Genomic DNA, 23,589 nt, shown 5'->3' with positions numbered 1-23,589 from the left:
ATTCTATTGGTTAGGATTCAACTTATTATTATGAAATTTACTGGCATATTAAGGAAGGCAATCCTTTTTTTTTTTTTTTTCCTGAGGGGAAGAGCACTCTACATTTTTAGGATTTGGAGGCTTAGGAAAAATAGCTGAAGGATTTGTGTTGCTTTCTCTTTACACTGTCACTTAGCCTTTATATAAATCATCCCCAACCTTGCTTTAAGTCCCAGGGAGGGTTGATAATGAGGCTGTTTTCCTCTTCTTTATTCTCACTTTTGTCTTTGCTTTATTTTTTTAAAATTTATTTTAAATTGGAGGATAATTGCTTTATGATGCTGTATTGATTTCTGTTGTACAACAACAGGGATCAGCTATAAGTATACATTCCTCTTCCTGTCCTCCACCTGTGAGTCATTACAATTTGCTTTAAGTTTCACAGTTGTGGACATTAGGGAGACCTGGATATGTTCGTCAGGGCTTAATCATGTCTTCATGTGTTCATACTTCACTTCTGGAACCAAAATCTGTATTAAAGAAGCAGAAGCAGTAGGAGCTCTATAACTATATATTGTGTGTCTGTAAAACTGTATCTCTATCTATGTCTCTGTGTGTATGAGGAATTGCCTTCTATAATTGGGGCTCGAAAAGCAAGTCTGCAATCCATAGGGCAGGATCCAGGATTGCAAGATCACAAATGGAATTCACAGAATGAAATGCTTCTCTTTGAGGGAAAGTTTCAGCTCTGCCTTGGAGGTCTTTTGGTTCATTGCTCAGGCCCACCCAGATTCTTCAGGGTCATCTCTCTTACCAGAGTCAATCAATTACAGACTTCAACTGCATCTTCAAAATACCTTCACAAACAGATCGCCAGTCCAGGTTCTATGCATGAGACAGGTGCTCAGGGCTGGTGCACTGGGATGACCGTGAGGAATGGGATGAGGAGGAAGTGGGAGGGGGCTTCAGGATGGGGAACACATGTACACCCATGGCTGATTCATGTCAATGTATGGCACAAACCACTACACTATTGTAAGGTAATAAGCCTCCAATTAAATAAATTTAAAAAATAAACCTATCTTAGAAAAAAAAACAAAAACAAAATACCTTCACAGCAACACCTAGATTAATGTTTGATTGAATAACTGGGACTGTAGCCCTGCCACGTTAACACCTTGGAAAAGTTGTCACACAGAGCCTGAAATGAGGCGTAGGGTAGAAAAGGAGCCTGAGCATGTTCTCACAAGGTCTGAATGTATTCCTTGGTCCTTCCTTAGGGACGGAGGAAGAGTAAGCTAATTCAGTAAACTAACAATTTTCTAATCTAATAATCTGCAAATAGAATAACAGTCTATGCCAATTGTGACCCACATGAAAAAGACTAAAGTCTACTGGTGAGACTCTTGAGAAGCACTGAGCTTAAAAGAGCCAGGGATTGGGAGTTGGTAGGCTGCAAACAGCCTTGAGGGCTCCGGATGGGTGACCTGTCTCTCTTGTTTCACAGGGACTTGTTCTCAAGGCTTGAAGATACCATCCTGCCTTCCCTTCCTCTCAGGTTCTTCACCCGTGCTGTGCTGTGCTTAGTGGCTCAGTCATGTCCAACTCTTTGTGATCCCATGAACTGTAGCCCTCCTGGAGCCTCTGTCCACGGGGATTCTCCAGGCAAGAATACTGGAGTAGGTTACCATGCCCTCTCCCAGGGGATCTTCCCAACCCAGGGATCAAACCCAGGTCTCCTGCATTGCAGGTGAATTCTTTACTGAGCCACCCAGGAAGCCTCTTCACCCGTAACTAATTATTATGCACAACAACAATTTAGCTTAAGCTTTGTACATTGCAAAATTCTGTATCTCCATGTACATGTATATTCACATATGCACACACATGTGTGATGCTCCACACATGTACATGTGCATTTACACACCAAGAATTCCTGCAGTTCAGACAAAAGCGAAATTTGAAATGGGATGTTAACGTCAGTCATCTTAATAACTGGCGTGACTTCGTGTTGTTTTTGTTGGGTGCCATTCAACTCTGGGTCAGAGGCAGGGTGTGTGTACTGAGAGTCCTTTCTCAGGCAAGGAACACCTCCTGGGGCCTGGGAAGCTCCTATGCTCCTTCTCCTGACCCCTCTAAATGCTTCAACTCCTTCCAATGCTAGAATTTTATTAAGAACAGAAAAAAAATCTTCCCTTTATTCAATATTAGAAAAAAGTTTATGAAAAACACTCAGAAGAGATAAGGAAGTAAGCAAGATGTTCACACCAAAAGGCCAACAGCAGATTAATTCAGCTCAGCTCTTTTTCAGGTTTTGATGAAATGGTAAAGCCTTTGTGGAAAGCTCCTCCTGCTCAGTGGGCAGGAGGAGCCCCACTTCTTGGAGAGAGGAGAGTTGAAAGACAACAGAAGATTGAATGAATAGGGGCCCTGCTGCCTGGCAGTTTGGTGGAGAGCTGATCCAACTAAGCTGTGACACAGAAATTTCAGGAAGTTCTGCTGACTCTCGCTTTTTAAAAATCCCCTTTCAGAAAATAATAATTATAGTAATGTTTGGTCAGTCACAAGTCCCTGTTATATTATCATGAATTTGTATCAGCTTTCTTCACGTTTCAAAAGGGAAGTTGATTGTGAACACAGCTCTTTCTTCTTGGCCTGAAGCTCCCAGAAGTAAGTATATATTCGTGCTGGTTATGGGACGTTTTGGCAAAGCCATCCCAGGATTTCCTCAGGGGACAGGAAGAGAGTTAAAGTTCTACAAAGGTAACCTTAGAGCAAAATAAGCAGGAAGCTGGGCTGGGATGGGCCACCGGGCCTCACAGAGGTGGGTTCTGCGTTGTAACATGGGATAATGGAGGGGAGTCTGCTCTGAGCATCCTCTGAGACAGCGTTGGGAAGCACAGGTTGAACATGAAACATTGTATCCACATGTGGTCATGTTTTTAGAGGAAAGCCCTTTGGAAGATCATGGGGAAATATTTTTTCTAAATCAGATGTGAAAACACTTAAAGTTTTAAGAAATTTATGTGCTGAAGCCATTAGACAGGGCTTCAGTTCTTGACTGAAAATAAAGTTTAGGAGAGTGCCTGGAATGGGAAAGAGTGGTGACAAGCCATGACAGTTCTCTAGAGTTGAAAGTGGGGCCACTGACTCGGCCTTTATTAGGGTTTATGCACAACAGTTGTTCCACTTCCAGAGGTCACTTGTGCTGAAGTGCTACATAGAAGCTTAATATTTCAGTTTACTTAAACTTCTGTTTATCAGGAGTGGAATGTGTGTAATGCCAAATCTACTGCTGACTTATGGGGTGGCCTCTGACCCCAAAAGGGGACAAAGGGGATTGTTGCTTCAGAATGAAATCTTCCCTGCTTGTGACATCTATTTCCCTTCCCACACTGTCCTGCCTGCAGAGGGCAAGAGCCGCTTTGCTCACTCACAGAGGAGCAGCTGCCTTTCCTGCTTTCTGAAGGAAGACTTTCAGGCCTTGAGAGTGGAAGTCCACAGAGGGAGTGGTCAGAGGAACTCCTACGATTTAATTCCTTTTGACTTACAGAAAGTGTGTGCAGAGGGGCCTTCTTACCTCCACATGGCTCTGGTCACTCAGTCCCCGAATTTCTTTACTTTGTAAAAACTCTTGGTGTCATGGGTCTTTTCAGATTCTGCACCCATTGAAAGGTGCAGAGATTGACCCACTGCTCACCCTCATGTTTGACTGTGTCTGGATGGGTTTGCCCTCCTGCCCTGCTGGTTCCAGTACTGTGAGAAAGAACAGCACAGTCCCCAACCCCCTGGGGGAGGCTTTGTTGATACTTCCTTTCCCAGGTGGCCCTCACACCTAGAAATGCCCAACTACTGTGGTTGGATCCCATGGGAGTAGAAAGGTATCATATGGATTCCAGAAGGTTGTTCTCATGGGCTTCTCGCCTTGCCTAGTAACCAAAACTAGAATCATGGACTCACAGAAAGTTCAGTCTGGAAGAACCCTAGAGACCATCTAGGCCAAGTCCTTCCTATACTGAGGAGGGGATGAAGAGATAAAGTGATGCATTAACCATCTGCCCAGCCAGAGGAGGGCAGAGCAAGGACCAGAGCCTGGGTTTCATCTCCTTAATTCCAGGTTCTCATTATCCAACCCACTCTGCAGTTTATATTAACATTAATATGTTCTCTTTCCACTGTTGTCACTGTGTGTCTCCCAGCATTTTAAAGACAGGTTTGTTCTCATTTCTTATTCTTCCCAAAGCCTGTGACACTCACATGTTTAAGGCCATTGCGGACATTTGCTTCCCACCTGGGGTGACAGCAGCAGGCGTCCCCATATCCGCTGCCCTGAGCCTATGGATCACTGCTAAGCCGTGGGATTGGTGAATCGTTGACCCTGCTCCTTGAGGGTTAACTGGAGTGGCTGAAAACAGTAGTGATGATCACAGAAAAGACAGTCCAGGGAAGCATGCAGTGGGCCTCCAGGGTTCAATTTCCTCACAGGATGGAAGTCAGAGAGCCTCTGTTCTCTGTTTTTTGAGAAGATTGCATCCACCATTACTGTGTCCTCTTACTCAAGATGCCAGAGGTTTGACCAGATGATGTTGACAGAGCATGTCAAACTTTTCAGTGATAGATCTAGCCTATATAGTATTCCTTTTTTAAAAATTGAAGTATAGTTGATTTACTATATTGTGTTACTTTCAGGTATACAGCAAAGTGATCCAAAGGTGGGGCTAAAATGCTAAACAAGCTTTGTCTTCTGCCTGAAGTGACTGCAGCAAATTCCCAATGTGGCTGTTGAAAGGTAACTGCCTTCTGACCTGCAAAGGCTATAAGGTAGGCTGTCATTGACTTTATGCTGGAAACTGACACGGAAAATAAGACAATAGGGGACAGGTCAGCAAAGGAACCAGTGGCCCAATGAGCAGGGCTTGTTTGCCACTATAAAAAGAGTGAACTCAGGACTGCGGTAAGAGCTATCCCTGGTCCAAGTCAGCTCAGATGTCTTTTACTGCTATTGTTAAACAAACACTTTTGGCTGTGTGTGAGGGTCAGGTCCCCAGTGTTGGGTTGAAACTGTACAAAATCAATGAAAGCAAAGATTTCCCTTTTTTGTTAGTCAGTCTGGAGATGGCAGAGATCAGGATTGAGTGGAACATCCAGGAAGAGTAACTACCCCCGTCTGCACCCCAGGAAGAGAAGGAGCAGTTTTTCTGATTTCAAGAAGAGAAAAGCAACAAAGATTTGCTCAAGGATATAATTAGCTGACAAGAGTTTTGAGAGAGCCAAGTTCCCTTTCAACAGATTTTGTGCTCCTGAATTTGGAAGACGATAGAAGAAAGTTAAGATCATTTGAAAAGGACTAATTATAACAATTTCACCTTTGAATTGACGCTAAGTGGGAGGCAGAGGTGCAAACACCCTATCGCTTCAATATTTTCAGGTCTATATGGTGGAGAAGGGGGAATGGACATATTTTTAGCATTTAGCATATTGACAGCCGCTCGTTTTTAAATGAGCACAGATTGCAAAGCCCACTGGGCTCATGATGTCTGAGATAAGAGCTTTTCAAGTGTTCTAAACCATTTTTGGCTTTTCTTTGTGATCACCCTATGAAAAACTGTCAAGGAAATGAAGCTTCCCACTCTAATTTTGGTGCTCTGATCCCTGCAACATTCTGTGACTCTTATGTCACCTCAGTCCATTCATCTTCCCTCACTGTCCCCAGGTCTCCAAAGAGGTGGCCTCCAGGAGCCAACCCTGCCCTCACGGCTCCCCTGGAGGCCCTCCTTTTTTCCACTCCAAACCCACTATGGACACAAACTTGCTGATGCCTCTGTTTCATTCTCTTGGGCTCTTGAATTCCTGCATCACCTCTGATGAGTTGCTGTGTTACACCTCCCTGGAGCATGGCTCTGAGTTAACAAAGGGCTTGTGGAAACACACAGGTGAAAAGTTTCTGCCCCATAAAGGTTTGGTGAGGGAGTGCTTTAGGGACTTCTCCAAATGTTGATAATTGTGCTCATCCTTCACCAGCACTGGGCTTTCAATCCAGACTGTGACTCACACATCCAAGGCACGAGGACCCTTAGTCAGCACGGCCTTACATTACATTGACATAATAGGGGAGGCTAAAAACATTTGCCTGCTGGCCCTTCCACTCAGCAATTTTGTGGTAAATGATTGGATGAGGTTCTGCTAGAAATAGACACTCACTGAATACTTTCTGCACAGACTCTGTGAACTCCGTTTGGTGGTGTTTTATTATACCTCCAGCTCTTCTCCTCCTAAAAAGAAATCCCATCTTTTATTTTTTGGCCTGTGAGCTCTCTCCACAATACAGAAGAGGAATAGATGTGAACCCCAATGAGCTGAATTTGAAGGAATCTCCTTTCTTTCATGTTTTTCTAGAAGAGTCTGAATGGAGACATTTTTAAGGAAACTAGTATAAGACGCTTGAATAAAACTTAAAATAGTTGTAGAATGCAAAGGATCCCAAATGCCATAGTGTGTGTGATATGTGATAGGAAGCAAAGCTTTTGACTAGAAGTCAGGAGGCTTAGCTTCTTCAAGGCCCAACTTACCTGGTACTTAGCTGTGTGACCTTAGGAAAGTTACTTAACCTCCCTGTGCCTCAGGTTACTTGGATGCTAACCCCACCTTAACACCTTTAATTTCCTTAACACTTCTGTCAAAAGATGTTGTAATCCCTGGACTCTGAATGCTACCCTGTATGGTAAAGGGTGAATATTAACGTATAGAATCAAAGATGTGGTTAAACTAAGGATACTGGGGTGGAGAAATTATCTTGGATAATCAGGGTGAGCCCTAAATTGATCACATGTATCCTCATAAGAGGGAAGTAGAGGGAGATTTTATTCCACAGACAGAAGAGGAACGGGTGATGGGGCCACGGAGCCTGAGGCTGGAATGAGGCAGCGCGAAGAAGCAGGAGCTGATCCTCTCATAGACCCCCAGAGGAAGTGTGGCCTTGCCAACAGACCCCTCAGTTCTCACCCAATGAAACTGACTTTGGACTCCAGGCCCCCAGGAACTGCAAGAATAATATTCGCTTATTTCCCCTCCAGGACCCACTGCAGACTTTCTCTTGCTTTGGTCTCTTTCGCTCACCCTGGCCCTACGTTTTGTCCCATGTCCATCTTGCTAACCTTAGTTTCTGACCATCCAGGGTAGCAGCAGAAGTGGGAGAAGAGAAGAGGCTGGCAGCTTGAGTAACACCATCAGGAGCTGGTGTTTTTGTCCTCATGTCCGGCGGGTGTTCCAAGTGGGCTCTTCTCCTTATTTCGTTCTGTCTGTTCCGAGGCCTCCACATGCCCGCCTGCCTCTGCTCATCCACAGCCCGGCAGTCTCGCCGCTGCCCTTTCTCTTGGCGAGGGCAGCGCTCGCAATGTGGGTGATTGCTCCTCCTGCTCAGCCCGAGGCACCTGGCAGTGGTTCCAGCGTCGTTCTGCCGCTCTTGGCAGCCATCCAAGAGCATCTAAGAGTGACTGTGTCCAGTGCTCAACCCGTTGCTCAGGTGTATTCCCAGTGCCCGACACACCCTCATCCTCGGCTCTGCCCCCCAAGCAGCCCTACCTGAGGACACATGTCAGACTCTCCAAGTGGTCTTGCTGTGGCCCCTTTCCTTAGTCTTGAAGCGAGTAACCCCTGAAGAGGTACCTTGACATAGCACACCGATAGGGCTCTCATAAATATTTCCCCTGATTCCAACCCTCGTCTTCTTATGTGAAAGAAGCCTGGGTGTGAGATATGAGAAGAGTTCGGGGCCAGTCACAAGAATGCACTCTGGTAACCTTGAATGTAAATCCCACGCACGATGGCCTCACGTCCACTTTAGAATGCGGCGTTCTTTAGTTCTGGTGCTTCAACTAAAACTTCTATTTCACGTTTTGCATCTCTGTTTACCTGAGGGTCCAAGTACTGGGGCCATTACTGTCTGTTCCATTTGTTCTGAATTTTTGGAGAGAGAACATTTCCTGGAAGCTCAACTTAGTTATATGACCAGACTTCTGGTCAGGATTTGCGCCCAATCCTTGTTCCCAGAATGTGCTCAGCACATTATTGAAATTCAATAAATGGCAAATAATGTCAACTCATAAAACAAGAACATCTACCAAAGATCAGAGGGCTGCTGGGTGCTCTGGGGGTCTACAGAATGTTCCAGGGAAGAACCCCTAGCATTCTGCTAGGAGCTGGAGTGGAGCTGACTGCTTCTTGCCTGAGGGAAGAGCTGTTGGTTTATGACCTCTGTCTAGTAGGTGAGATCCTTCTCATTACTTGCAGATGAGTTGGGCAGAGCTGACTTCTTTGCATATGTTTCAAAAGCTCTGTGAAGGCGTCGACGGGGTCTTTGTGCTTGGCCTCTTCAATTGACTGAAAACTGAGCACAGCACCAAGGCTAATTCAGCTCAATAGTTAATAGAACATGTGATCGGTTAGTGATGAGACAGACTTAACTGTTCATCGCTTTGTGCTCAAATGCCAGGATAATAAGGGGAAAAGTATATTTGTTAACTGGTAAACAACGCATTTATGCATTCATAATAGTAACGTTTCTTAGGAGAAGAAATGAGAAACTGCAAATTTTTTTAGAGATGGATTTTCTTCTGATGTGGAGCCAGGAAGATGACACTTAGCCTGTGTATGTTCAGGCCACTCGAGTTGGCTCTTCTCTTGCTCTCTGCCCATCTCCTGTTGAACCAGTGCCTGCTTCACCCATGTCTTACTCACCGGACTCACCTTCCTGTGTATCTGTGTGTTTGCCTCAGGCCCCAGCTGCTGATTGTTCTCATCAAAGGGGCGGTGGGGGCAGTCCCCTTTGCTGGTTTCCCCGGTAACTAATGAGCCCACCTGACATAAATCCCCTCTATTGCTGGCAATCTTGCCTCCCCCTTCAGAGAAGGCAGTGGCACCCCACTCCAGTACTCTTCCCTGGAAAATCCTATGGACGGAGGAGCCTGGTAGGCTGCAGTCCATGGGGTTGCTAAGAGTTGGATACGACTCAGCGACTTCACTTTCACTCTTCACTTTCATGCATTGGAGAAGGAAATGGCAACCCACTCCAGTGTTCTTCACTGGAGAATCCCAGGGACGGGGGAGCCTGGTGGGCTGCCGTCTATGGGGTCACACAGAGTCAGACACGACTTTAGTAACTTAGCAGCAGCCTCCCCCTGACCCCCATTGGGAGTGAAGAGTGCCCCAAGTCCTGCCCTCCATCCCTCTCCATCAGCCATCTGCATGCTGTGGGGTGTTGCTTCAAGAGCTTGCTTCAGGCACGTAAGCTGCTCCATCCATTAAACCATTGTCTCTATTGGTGACGTTGGGCTCTCTCTTAGGTCTTGAAGCCCAGCAAACACAGACCTTGTAGGCCTGTAGGTGCAAACCTCTAGCTGTTTAGTCGCTCAGTCATGTCTGACTTTTTTCCGACCCTATGGACTATAACCCGGCAGACTCCCCTGTCTATGGGATTTCCCAGGCAAGAATATTGGAATGGGTTGCCATTTCCTTCTCCAGGGGCATCTTCCCAACTGAAGAATCAAACCTGAGTCTCCTGCATTGGCAGGGGGATTCTTTACCACTGAGCCACCAGGGAAGCCCCCAACAGCCTCCATCACCAAGTTAAGCCATTCTGACCCTAAAGGAACAGCTGTTACTCACTTGCCTCTTGCTATTGCTGGCTATTGTTGGCTATTGCTGAATAACAAGCTGCCCCAAATTTAGCTTAAAACAATAAGCATTTCCTATTGCTTATGGTCTGTGCATCGGCTGGTAACCTTCTGGGCTTAGCTTGGCTGACTCATGTGACCTTGATCAGCTTTGGGCTGGGTGTGCAGCCCCGCTGATCTTAGCTGGGCTTTCACAGACTTTGTTGGAATACCTGGTGACTCCTTCACATTGTCTCATCCTCTTGCAGGCTAGTCCAGTTTATTCTCATGGTCAAGGAGGCATGCAGAAGAAAAGAGTAGAAATATGTAAGGCCTCCTGGGGGCCAGGCTTGGAATGAGGCCACCATCCTGTCTGTTGTTTTCTGTTAGTCAAAGTGCAGGTTTCAGATTGTGATGGGAAGAGCCACAAATTACGTTGGAGGGAGCATGGAGACTCAGAAAGCATTAATTATGCCATCAGTATAATCAGCCTACCATACTCCACAGGTAGAAGGCTGCCCAAAGCTGCCACACTGTTTAACAGGGTGCACAGAGGCCTTCAAATCCCAAATGCAGCTGTAACTGGAATCCTACCAGAGCACCCCAGCCTGGCTTATGTCTGTCCTCCGTTCCTACTGCCATCGTGGGGTGATCACTGTTGTGAATCGCATATAAGCATGATGCCTCAAAGTCCATAGTTGCTGATTTATTTATTTATTTTAAATTATTTATTTATATGTTTTGGCCACACCATGAGCGGCATGTGGGATCTTAGATTGACCCCACAGTAGCCTCCAGGGATTGAACCCATACCACCCACATTAAAGCGTGGAGTCTTAATCACTAGATTGCCTGGAAGTCCCAGTAATTGCTAATTTGAAGAATTAGCTCAAAATGGAAGCCCTCACACAGCAATCAGTTCACCCCTTTGGAGGTAGCGTGGTTATGTTTGGAGTCATAAGGATCGAGCTCAAATCTCTGTGAAATATTCCTGGAAGTGTAACTTTGAGTAAGCTGAATAGACTTTGTGAGCTTCAATTTTCCATATGTAAATGGGGAGCATATCCCTTCCGTATGTAAAATGGGAATATTGAGTAAATTAAGCACCACCGTATCTTCCAGAAGCAGCCAGCACAGTGCCCAGGCTATACAGTCAGTCCTTGCTGTTTGTCTATTTTATATATTTTACTGTGTGGTGTTAATCCTGAATTCCTGATTTATCCCTCCCCACTTTTCCCCTTTGGTAACAAACATAGTTTGTTTTCTATGTCTGTGTGTCCCTTTCTGTTTTGGAAATCTGTTCATTTGTATTTTTTCTTAGACTCTGCATGTAGATGATATCATATGATATTTGTCTTTTTCTGACTTCACTTAGTGTGATAATCTCTAGGTCCATCCATGTAGCTGCAAATGGCATTATTTCATTCTTTTTTATGACTGAGTAGCATCCCACTGCATATTTGTACCACATCTTCATTATCCATTCCTCTGCAGATGGACATTCATGTTGCTTCCATGTCTTGGCTATGGTAAATTATGTTACAGTGAACATTGGGATGTTTAATAGTCCTTGCTACATTGTTATAAAATTATTATTTTTTGTGTCTCCCACTCTAGGCTGTGAGCTGTGTCCCTGGCATTTGGTAGGTCCCAGTGAATGATTACTAATTTGAAATTTAACTAAATATGAGTCTGGCATTTTTCTGCTTTTCCTGATTTAATTTTTAAAGATTTTGTATAATTTGACTGCTTATGGTAAACCTGACTTCACAGAGATGTTTTAATGACACATGCAAGTATATGTGATTAATATCCTCTTATTTTTCTATTTTGTGGGTAAATTATCATTCGAGAAATTAGATCCTCTTTTATTCTAAGACACGGGGAGGACTCAGAAGTCATCAGTTTGTATTGTATGACTATTCAGGGCTAGCCTTGAGCTTTGGAGCATCAGAAAGAACTATGAGAAAAACTCAGGTATTCCCAAAGAATTTAGTTTTGTCTGGAAGATAATATAAGCACAGTGATGAATTGTGGGTATGGAGAAATATCACATGTGTGTAATAGGTGTTCAATAAAGACTAGCGGGTTATGTATTTCTAATTCTGAAATGACTACAACCCTTTTGGTGGTAAGAGTCTTCTGTTTCATGCAAAGAGAAAATGAGGTTTTACTGGTTTTGAGGCTCATGGCAAAACTTCAGAATAATTTCAGAGAATTACTTTAGCATCTCAGAGTCATCTGTCATGAAACAGTCTCTCTCACTTCTTTGAAGGAAACTGCTTGTGAAATTTTTATAGACTCTCATCTCTAAAGCGTTCAAAGTACTGAACTACACATATCAAGGCCATGATTTTATTATATATTTTAAATGTGCATTTGTCTCGAAAACAAGTCAGTGACCAATATTTTGTACAATTTCATGTTTAGGACCAGGAGCAAATTTCCCTATAGGACTTCACTAATATCTGGGGTTAAGCCATAGGGCCAAGTTCTGACTGGTCTTTAGTGAGAGGCTGAGAAAGTAGATCCTAGGTTGCAGTGTTGCAGAGGCTGGAAGGAGAGGGGTATTCAGAGACTGAAGAAGCAAGCTGGATGGGTAACTTCGGAACTTGGGACGCTGCAGACAAAAGCATTCATTTATGTTTGTGTTCCACATTTATTAAGTTTTTTTTTTTTAATTTTTTTAATGTTAGGGCCCATACACTAGGCAGTAAGGACACAGAAAAATAGAAAAAGAAAAAAAGAAAACTGCTCTCTCTCCTCACAGCATTTGCAGCCTAGTGGGGGAGACAGAGGTAGAAATAAAAAGTTGAGAAGCTTTGGACAACCATAGACTAACTTGAAAACCTGATGTTGGAAAGTGTTGTTCAGTCGCTCAGTCTTGTCCAACTCTTTGCGACCCCATGTACTGCAGCACACCAGGCCTCCCTGTCCAGCACCAACTCCTGGAGTTTGCTCAGACTCATGTCCATTGAGTCAGTGATGCCATCTAACCCTCTCATCCTCTGTCGTCCCCTCCTCCTCCTGCCTTCAATCTTTCTCAGCATCAGGGGCTTTTCCAATGAGTTGGCTCTTTGTATCTGGTGGCCAAAGTATTGGAGCTTCAGCTTCAGTATCAGTCCTTCCAATGAATATTCAGGGTTGGGAATTATTGCCTCAAGGTTATTTTCTTGTTGAGAAAAAGATGCCAGACAGGAGCTTTAGAACTGCTCCTCTGAACAACTTAAGGGGGAGGCCTGAGGAAGCCAGTCAGCAGCCTTGTCCCCAAGAGCAAATCCTGGGTTTCTCAGGTTGTGACCTCCATCCCAACCTCTCCCCGCACCAGGAGGAGCATTGTAAAGTGGGGGGCAGGGTGTTAGGTCCCAGAACCTTTATCAGGTTCTGTTTTCATAGGTGGGGGCTTCCCCAATGGCTCAGCAGGTAAAAAATCTGTCTGCAATGCAGGAGACATAGGCAAGTTCAGTTCCTGGGTTGGGCAGATCACCTAGAGGAGTAAATGACCACCCACTCCAGTATTTCTGCCTGGGGAATCCCGTGGGCAGAGGAGCCTGGTGGGCTATATAGTCCATGGGGTACCAAAGACTTGGAGACGACTGAGCACTTCACATCATAAGCAGAGTTTTCCTTTAGCTGCAGAGAGGCCGAACTGTTCTGCTGTCCGGGACAGAGCCCCTTGTTCCTTCTCCCTCAGGATAATCACAAACAGTTTCTCTGTCCTCTCTGCATGGCTGGGCATGGTGCACGGATTGATCTGGAGATGTTCCTGGGCTGGAAGAGTCTAGCGAGTGACTTGACCAGCTCTACCCTAGGCCCTTAGGAGAAATCCCCTCTCTCTTCTTTTCCCAGGAAAGCATTTCCCTGAGTTTTATCACCAGTGTGATAGAACCTAGTAACTGAGATGAGGGAAAGAGGCCTCGCGGCTATGAAGCCCGCTGGTACCTTCTGCCTGTAACGTTCCAGCTATACACCACTCAGCCTAGTTTACCAGGAGCCCACGCTGAGCTTCCAGCCAAAGCCACAGGAGAAGGCACCTGAGACTTTTGCCGAGTTCCAAACAAAAACCGAGCTGTCATACCTCAAAAGTTAGGATCCAAGTGTGAGAAAGAGGGTGGAAAAACATCTCCTCTGCTGACTGTAATCTGAACAATTTAGAGATGGTTACCATGGCTGCTACTCTAAAAAACCGTAGCTCAGTAAAACAGTGGTCAAAAGGACTCAGTTTGGAATAGATAGCTCACAATTGCACTTTGAGTCCATTTGTAACAGCTCTAGATAAGCAGTTTCAGGGCTACCGTGAGCCTCATGTGCTCAGGGGTGTGTCTTTTCTGCCCACACCACACAACTTCCTCCCATGGCCGAGACTCGCGTGGGACGTTTCCTCCTTCAGGACACCCTCAGCTCCCTTTCTCCAAGTTTTGCTGGCTGGCTTCTCAACAGCTCTAGAAAAAGTGGAATAGAAAGTGAAAGTTGTTCAGTCGTGTCTGATGCTTTGTGACCCCATGGACTGTAGCCTGCCAGGCTCCTCTGTCCATGGAATTCTCCAGGCCAGAATACTGGAGTGGGTAGCCTTTCCCTTCTCCAGTGGATCTTCCCAACCTGGGGATCGAACCCTGGTCTCCCTCATTGCAGGTGGATTCTTGACCATCTGAGCCACCAGGGAAGCTCTCAACAGCTCTCCTGTCATCTAAATCCCACACCTCTAACCGGTTTAGTGCCCTCTCTTGAGTGCAATGGCACTCAGTGCAGTGGCACCTTCTAGTAAGAGCATATCCTGTTCTTGATGTGCTTGCATCTGTCTGGCTCTGTGGATCTGAAGCTTGACTTCACGTTAGAACCACTTGTGTTTCTAATGTCAAACACTGCCGGCTGAGTTCCATCCTGGACAAGCTGGATCAGCCTCTCAGGCTGGGGCCCAGGGATGGTGAGGCCCAGCGAGGGCCCTGAACTACTGGTCTCAGCCCTCCTTCCTGCCCCATCTGATTATAAACTTGTGGAGGCGCCGGCATCGGCAGTGATATGATGGTGTCTTCTACTTCTTTCAGTTTTTTTTTTTTTAATTTAATTTAATTTTATTTTTTAACTTACAATATTGTATTGGTTTTGCCATATATCAAAATGAATCCACCACAGGTATACATGTGTTCCCCATCCTTCTTTCAGTTTTAAACTTTTAATTTTGTACTGGGATATAGCCAATGAACAAACGATGCTGTGGTCATTTCAGGCGAACAGCAGAGGGACTCAGCCATACATATATATGTATGCATTCTCCCCCCAATTCCCCTCCCTTCCCGGCTGCCACGTAACATTGAGCAGAGTTCCCTGTGCTGCACAGTACGTCCTTTTTAGATATCTACTGTAAATATAACAGTGTGTACGTGTCCCTCTCAAACTGCCTAAGTATTCCTTGCCCTCAACCTTCCCCCTCTGGCAACTCCAAGCTCATTCTTGAAGCCTGGGCACCTGTTTCTGTTTTGTGCATTAGTTCATCTGGGTCATATGTGTCATATGTCGTACTTCCCCTTCTCTGTCTAGCTAACGTCACTCAGGATGACACTTTCTTCGATTCTTCCCCGTCAACATTGCTGAGTGCTTGTGACTGACTCTGACTTCTATGAAAGCTCTGTGGGCCTGCCTGACCCTGCCGGGGCCTTCTCAACTCTCAGCCTGACATCTGAGGGGCGGTGTGGAGAGAGCTGGGTGCATTCCCCATCTCTGCCGAGATGGCACAGCATGCCCAGACCTCGCCCTGTTATCTTCAGAAGCAGAGCACTGCTGCAGGCCAGTTGAGGGAGATAAAAAGGATGAACTGGTGAAAGAGGGTCCTAGGTGCTGCCAGACCCAGCTGGCATTTGAGTCTGATGGTAAGAGATTTAAGCTGGGTCTGGAGGAGAAAGAAGCCCATGCAGCAAGTCTCTCCTGACCGAGAACAAACAATGAATATTTTCCACTGAGGTAGGAAGCAAGTTCATTAAAACTCTGTTGGGTTAGCTAGACTGTCTGCTGCTCAGAGGACTCAGCCAGACCCTGGAAATCTAGCCAAGGGTGCTGAGCCAGCTTTCCAATCTGTGATTTCAGAGCAGCCATTTAGATGTACTTTTACTGTGATCCTGCTGTGGATGAGGTTTGTGCTTTTGAGAGAGAAGCATCATCTTAGTCATGAGTGGAGTTCTGAAAAAGACACTGAAGACATGGATTTGAGCTTGACCTTGTTTGGAGTTGAGTGACTTGCCTCTCAGAGGCTCAGTGTCTTCATCTGTAAGTTGGGTTATGATATACCCTCTACTGGGACTTTTCACTTTCGTGCATCGGAGAAGGAAATGGCAACCCACTCCAGTGTTCTTGCCTGGAGAATCCCAGGGACAGAGCAGCCTGATAGGAGGCCGTCTATGGGGTTGCACAGAGTTGGACATGACTGAAGCGACTTAGCAGCAGCAGCAGCTACTGGAGCTTCCATGGTGGCTTAGGCTGTAAAGAGTCTGCCTCCAATGTAGGAAACCTGGGTTCGATTCTTGGGTTGGGAAGATTCCCTGGAGAAGGAAATGGCAAACCACTCCAGTATTCTTGCCTAGAGAATTCCATGGGCAGAGGAGCCTGGTGGGCTATAGTCCGTGGGGTCGCAAAGAGTTGGACACAACTGAATGACTAACATAGATACACCCTCTACTGAGAAGTGATGTGGTGATAAATAAATGCCTTCTCCAGAAGGCGGCAGCACACACGAGAAGTCACTACCACGTGTCACTACCACCGGCTTTTTCCCGTAACTGGAGTCCCTCAAGAAAGTCTGCAAGAAGCCAGGACATTCCCCTGACTGGAATCCCTCACTTCTTGCCCAGATGCTGGTGGTCCAGCCAGGGCTTTGGTGGCATAAACTATAGAACGTGGCTGTCTGAAATCTCTTCACATAAAAGGCTCTTGTTCTTCCAGCTGTCCCTGACCTCCCCCCATCCCCACCCCTTGCCTCCTTCTCCCTCACCCTCTGGCTTGGAGATCCGTACACGAGCCTAGAGAATAAAACTGGAGATACTTGGGACTTCCCTGGTGGTTCAGTGGTTGGGAATCCGCCTTCCAAGGCAGGGGCTGCAGGCTCAATTCTTGGTTGGGGAACTAAGATCCCACATGCTGAGGGGCAGCTGAGCCCACGCACGTTGAGCCTGCACACTAAGACCTGCTGCAGCCAAATAAATAGAATATTAATTTTAAAAGCCATTAAAAAAATGGGAGATTCTTTACACTGTTTTTATGCAACCTAGTTCTCAGTTAAGAGAGGGGCGTAGAAGGTGCTTTCTTTTTTGCTTGAATGTTGAGAGTTTAACAAGTTGGTGGTGTTAGACTGTCTGGAATCAGTAATAACAGGTACCACTGAAATAAATTATAGGTAAAGATTGGACCACACATTTTAAACATGGAAGGTCCCAAGACAAGCATAACAGAAACAAAGAGAGCAAGGTGGATCCCCCCCTCCCTCAGCCTGCCACCCTCAGTGGGAGGCGGTATTTGCTCACAAGAACTTTGGGGCTGACTCTAAAATTCTAAGTGTGAATAAGTGCCTAGAGCAATGTCTTCCCGGGTGAGTGCTGACTAGGATTTTTGCCAGCTCCAAGGAAACAAACATCTTAGTGTCATGAATCAAGTCCAAGTTCCCTCTGGGATTACCCTTAGGCTTTTCAACGGGAACCCAGTGGCTGTCAGTTTTGTGCATATTTGAACACAGAGTCCCACTAGGCCTCACCCTAGACCAGTTCAGTCAGAATTTCTGAGGCTGGGAAATACTTTGCTATTTCCATAGCTTTCAGTCCTTCCAATGAATATTCGGGGTTGCTTTCCTTTAGGGTTGACTAGTTTGATCTCCTTGCTGTCCAAGGGACTCTCAAGAGTCTACTCCAGCACCACAGTTCAAAGGCATCAGTTCTTCGGTGCTCAGCCATTTTCATTGTCCAGCTCTCACATCCATACATGACTCCCAGAAATACCATAGCTTTGACTATACAGACCTTTGTAGGCAGAGTAATGTCTCTGCCTTTTAATATGCTGTCTAGGTTTGTCGTGGCTTTTCTTCCAATGAGCAAACGTCTTTCAATTTCATGGATTCAGTCACTGTCCACGGTGGTTTTGGAGCTCAAGAAAATAAAGTCTATCACTGTTTCCACTGTTTCCCCATCTTTTGACCACGAAGTGATGGGACCGGTTGCCATGACCTTAGATTTTTGAATGTTGAGTTTTAAGTTTTCACTCTTCCTCTTTCACCTTCATTAAGAGGCTCTTTAGTTCCTGTTTGCTTTCTGCCATGAGGGTGGTGTCATCTGCATATCTGAGCTTATTGATATTTCTCCTGGCAATCTTTATTCCAGCTTGTGCTTCATCCAGTCCAGCGTTTCACATGATGTACTATGATGATGGAAGCTGAGAAGTCCCAGAGCTGCCCTGGTGTCTGCAAGCTGGAGGCCCAGGGAAGCTGGTGGTGTGATTCCTCTCCAAACCTGGATGCCGGAGAACAAGAGGAGCCAAGAACATCAGTCCCAGTCTGGGTCCAAAGGCCTGCGGACTGATACGTGACCAGAGGCGTCTGGGTCTCCTTGGAGTAGGACACTGCCTCCCTGGGCAGGAAATGCGCTTGGGTAAACTTCAACAGGCCTAGCTTACGCAGTCTTCTTGTGTTCATGGTCCCAAGTCTCCTGAGTCTTGGCTTCCAGCTTCACTGGGAGCGATCACTGATTTCGAGGATACAGATGTAGGGATTTGGATCAGAGCGGGCTCCAGACAGATTCCATACTTTGTAGCAGGGCCTCTGTCTCTCATTGTTTGCAATCCAGGTCAGAGTCATCCTGAACTGGATCTTTATTCTGCTGCATATCAGCCTCTTTTGTTTCTCTCTCCTCTTCCTTCATTTTCCAATCGTCCCTTAGCTGTGCTCAGAGCTGCTTTTTGCGCTGGACTTCAGCTTTTCACTCACTTTTGTTAGACATCTGTTTCCGGGTTCTCCACACCAAGTCCTTCCTCTCTTGGTCCTCTGAAGACAGACGCTCCTCACCAGTCAACCACGCACAGGCACCTCCTCCCACTCTTCTTCACCTTGTCCTTCAGTAGCAGCACTTCCTGGCAGGTCCTAAAGAGACTGGGCTCCTGTCAGAGTGAATGGAACCCCACAGTGCCCCAAAACTGAAGCCCTGGTGGGTCCTGAGGGGAGCCAGCTCCCATTAGTGTGGACTTGATAACCCCCCACCCCTGCCCGTGTTCCGGAAGCCAAAGCAGGTTCTGGAGATGGGACTCCTGTCAAGACATCATTTCTTAAAATTTGCTTGTGGTGTAGAATCTGAGAACATGTCAATGAGTTTTTTTCTCTGTAACTCAAAACTGATTGGTCCATCTTGTACCTTGAATGGTTCTTTTATCCATACATGATTCTGTAGCATCATGCATGGATCATTTGGAAAATATTGGGTCACTTAAGTTATACAGCTCTTCCAAATGTTGACACATATTGTTATACAATGTTTTTAAAAACACTATTGTTTATGTCACTGTCCATCTCCTCAGAAAAATCTTTATAGATTTGAAATTTGTCAAGGTCATAGTAGTGGGTAGAAGTTTCCCAAAATTCCAATGTTTGCTTGAGAGGTCAATTTTCTTTCTTTCTTCTTTTTTTCTTTTTGACTGCACCACACAGCATTCAGGATCTTAGTCCCCAGACCTAGGATGGAATCTACGCCCTGTGCAGTGCAAGTGTGAAGTCTTAACCCCTGGACTGCTAGGGAAGTCCCTCAAATGTTTACTGTTAATGACAAATACTGTCAGTTTTCCTTGGAGTGACAGGCTCACTGGATTTGTTGTTGAGAAATGTCCACCAACCAGTTTCTCTCTCAGTCATTCTTTTAAGTAAAGGTGGTGTTCCTGAAGAAAGCAGCTAGTTCAGCTTGAAACTCAATCATACAAGTACTTTTCCTTGAGGCTACCTTAGGATAGAAGTGCTTCATGTGCCCTATTTTGATGCAAAGCTTATTAAAAAGATGGATTGAGATTTAATAAAATTGCTATTTTTAACTGATTCATCAAAGAGATTTTTAAGTGGAACTGACATTGTGAAAAAAACAAAACGGAGTGCATGCTGGTGAAGAATAAAAGGACCGCTAGTACAGTTTGGTGCCCTGCCTTGGTTTGTGTTAAAATGCCATCAGTTTTACCTATCACTGCTTTTGCAAACATCAAAAGTAATGAAAAAGGCAAACTATATCTTAGTATTATCATGAAAGGGGTTTACCTGGTGGCTCAGTGGTAAAGAATCTGCCTGCAACGCAGGAGATTGCTTGCAATAGAGCAGGTGTGGGTTCTATCCATGGGTCAGGAAGATCCCCTGGAGGAGGGCATGGCAACCCACTTCAGTATTCTTGCCTGGGAAATCCTGCAGATAGAGGAATCTGGAGGGGTATGGTCCTCGGGGTCACACAAAGTCAGACATGACTTAGCCACTAAACCACCATCACCAACACCACCATTATCATGAAAACAGTGCCAAACTTATGGACCATCTGACAGGGCCTCAGGGACCCAGGCCCAGTGTGTCTGGACCAAGCTTTGATAACCCTCAGTTTAGAGTGTTTGCTCTCCCTCAAGCGATATGAAGACGTCTTGTAATCATGGTTCTCTCTCAAGCATTTTAATGCTGAATACAGGGGAGGGACCGAGTTGTCAAACATCTAGAAAAATCAGGATCCTTCAGTGTTTAAGGACAACAGGCCTTGAGATGCTATGTGTTCCCAAAGAGAGGATAGGAAAGATTTCCCAGAACCTGTGTCTCAGATAAAAATGAAGGTTATTAGGGCCAGCTGATTTCTTGATTTCTCTGGGTAACTTTCTTTTTCTTCTTTCCTAGCTGTGGACAGTTATGATGATGTTCTACATGTGGGAAAGGGATTTTTGTCTTTCCTTTTTGTCTCCATTTCCTTCATATGAACACGGTTCAGAATAACCTGTTTTTCATCACTAATTATTAGAGAAATGAAAATCAAAACTACAATGAAATATCACCTCACACTGGTCAGAATGGCTATCATCAAAATATCCACAAACAATAAATACTGGAGAGGGTGTGGAGAGAAGGGAACCCACCTACACTGTTGGTGGGAATATAAATTGGTACAGCCACTATGGAGAACAGCATGGAGGTTCCTTAAAAAACTAAAATTCCCACTGGAATCCGACTCCTGGTCATATACCTGGAGAAAAACATGATCTGAAAGGATACGTACACTCCAGTGTTCACTGCAGCACTGTTTACAATAGCCAGGACATGGAAGCAACCTAAATGTCCATCAACAGAGGAATGGATAAAGAAGATGTGGTGCATATATACAATGGAATATTACTCAGCCATTAAAGAAGAATGAAATAATGCCATTTTCAGCAACATGAATGGACCTAGAGAGTACACTGAATGAAGTAAGTCAGAGAAGGAGAAATATCACATCACATCCCTTATATGTGGAATCTAAAAATAAATTATATAAATCACAAAACAGAGACTCACAGACTTAGAAAATGAACTTATGGTTGCTGGGAGGAAGGGATAGTTAAGGAGTTCAGGATGGTCATGTACCCTGCAATATTTAAAATGGGTAACAAGCAAGGACCTATAGTTTAGCACATGGAACTCTGCTCAGTGTTGTGTGGCAGCCTGGATGGGAGGGGAGTGGTATGGGGGAGAATGGATACATGTATATATTTGGCCCTGTCCCTTCGCTGTTGGCCTGAAACTGTCACAACATTGTTTATTGGCTAAATCCCAATACAAAATAAAAACTTCAAAAAATGAATAACCTGTTTTTGAGTTATGAGTGAGACTTCTTATCTGAGAACCATGGCATCAAGAAAATCTCCAAACTTCTTGTCTTTCTTTTTTTTTTTTGGTTTTCTGTAGTCCCCAAAGGATCAGAATGTTTCAAGGAGGATTCTGACACTGGCTAAAATAATTAACAGTGTACATCAGTCTATTCAGCTTCTGAAGATTCGTGTCAGAGTTCAGAGGAAGGAGCATCCCTGGAGACTGGGGTAATATCTGGAGGAGGTGACCTAATGATAAATGAAGGAAGGGTGGATGGGGAGGGTATAGCTTGGATATAAGAATAGTTGGAGGGGAGGTGGCCCTGCTCAGAAAATTTATCTACTGACTCTTTAGCAAGTGTTAGGCTGACAAGGAATTGCTAACCATCCCATTGTCCTCACAAGGCCTTGTGTTTAGGACAGCTGGGTCCTGATGCTTCTGAGGTTATAGAAAAGGAAGAGAAAGGGTTCTGCCACGTAGTAGATGCTGAGGTCCCTTACCTGCCTTCCAAGATTTCTATACCAGCTCTGACACTTACTAGGTCTGTGACCTTGGGTAACTTTCTCAACGTGCCGCGTGCATGCTCAGTCACTGCAGTCGTGCCTGACTCTCTTTAATTCCATGGACTAATATAGCCCACCAGGCTCCTCTGTCCCTGGGATTCTCTAGGTAGCAATACTGGAGTGGGTTGTCATGCCTTCCTTCGGGGGATCTTCACCCAGGGATCAAACCTTCATCTCCTGCATTACAGGTGGATTCTTAACCACTGAGCTACTGGGGAAGCCCTTTTATACCACAGCTTGGTCTATAAAATGGGAGTTATGCTGGCTTTTCAAGGTGATGAGGACTAAATGGGTTAGTTCTCATGGAAAGTGCATGTTTAGAAACAGTACTGGCACAGAGTAAGTGATCAAAAAAAAAAATATAAACTCATTAATTTCACTTCATTGAATCCTCTCTTAATCCAAAGAGATAGAAGTGATTATCTCTTTTAAGGCATGATTTCACAAAGATAAAATCATGAGTCTCTGCAAATATGAAAGGAATATACATCAAAGATCTTATTTAGCTTGTTGATTAATGAAAGGGTCATCAAGATGTTAAAATTATTAATTCAGAGGGCATTTGAGAAGCCAAGTATTCTGTAGACAATGCTAGGATAAGATGCAAAATTGAGTACTGTCCACCAGAGCCAAAACTCATAATCTTTGTGGTTACGTATTACACTGGATAGAAATTATCTGCTTCCCATAGGGGAGGGAAAAGTTTTTCTCGACATTCTTCTAAGACACTCTAGTCCCTGGCTGGTTCTGAAAACTTAAACTGACAAAGACAGATTGCAGGGGAAAAGCATACACATTTAACTAAATTTTATGTGCACAGGGGATTCCTCACAAGAGGACGAAGACCCAAAAAAGTGACCAGAACAGGAAGCTTTTATTTAAGTTTATTTATTTTTAATTGGAGGATAATTGCTTCACAATAGTGTGTTGGTTTCTGCCATACATCAACATGAATTAGCCATCAGTATACACATGTCCTCTCCCTCTTGAACCCATCTCCCATCCCGTCCCACCCCTCTAGGTTGTCACAGAGCACAGGTTTGAGCTCCCTGCATCATACAGCAAATTCCCACTGACTATTTTACACATTGGTAATGTATATGTTTCCCTGTTACTCTCTCAATGGGTCCACCCTCTCCTTCCCCCACTGTGTCCATAAGTCTGCAGAACAGGAAGTTTTTATATACATTTTAGACAAAGAAACAATAAATCTGTGAAGAATTGACAAGGCAGTGGAATGTGGGCAAGAGGCAGTAATGGTGAAGAAGTAACTAGGAAGGTAAGAGTGGGTTTAACAATGTTTGTACAGATTTCTCCGCCCCTAACTTTGCCTCTAGTGATAAGAATGGCTTCCTTCCTCCTGGTTCAGGGAGGTACCTTCACATGGGAGTTTTATGACCTGTTTAAGTGAGGAAAGGGAAGGTCAGAGTGAACTTCCTGTTTCTGCTGTTTTCTCAGACTCATTCAACTTGAGATATTCATTATGCTAAGATGCCATATTTTGGGGCGGTGTATGCTGAACCCCATCAGTTCCTACTGGACAAAAGTTTTCCGGTTAAAGTCTGCCCCTTCA

General features: G+C 44.9%; 1 long non-coding RNA gene across 1 annotated transcript; it reads left to right on the top strand.

Annotated features, from left to right (window-relative positions):
- The first annotated feature begins 2,204 nt into the window (after positions 1-2,204).
- On the top strand, positions 2,205-20,681 carry LOC113879145. The gene is made up of 3 exons (XR_003507215.1): positions 2,205-2,649; positions 4,669-4,800; positions 17,987-20,681. It is a non-coding gene; the product is annotated as an uncharacterized LOC113879145 (long non-coding RNA).
- The last annotated feature ends 2,908 nt before the right edge of the window (positions 20,682-23,589 follow it).

This window comes from Bos indicus x Bos taurus, chromosome 20 (genome assembly GCF_003369695.1).
Source record: "Bos indicus x Bos taurus breed Angus x Brahman F1 hybrid chromosome 20, Bos_hybrid_MaternalHap_v2.0, whole genome shotgun sequence".
Classification (NCBI taxonomy): domain Eukaryota; kingdom Metazoa; phylum Chordata; class Mammalia; order Artiodactyla; family Bovidae; genus Bos; species Bos indicus x Bos taurus.
This window is presented reverse-complemented; position numbering and strand designations above follow the sequence as displayed.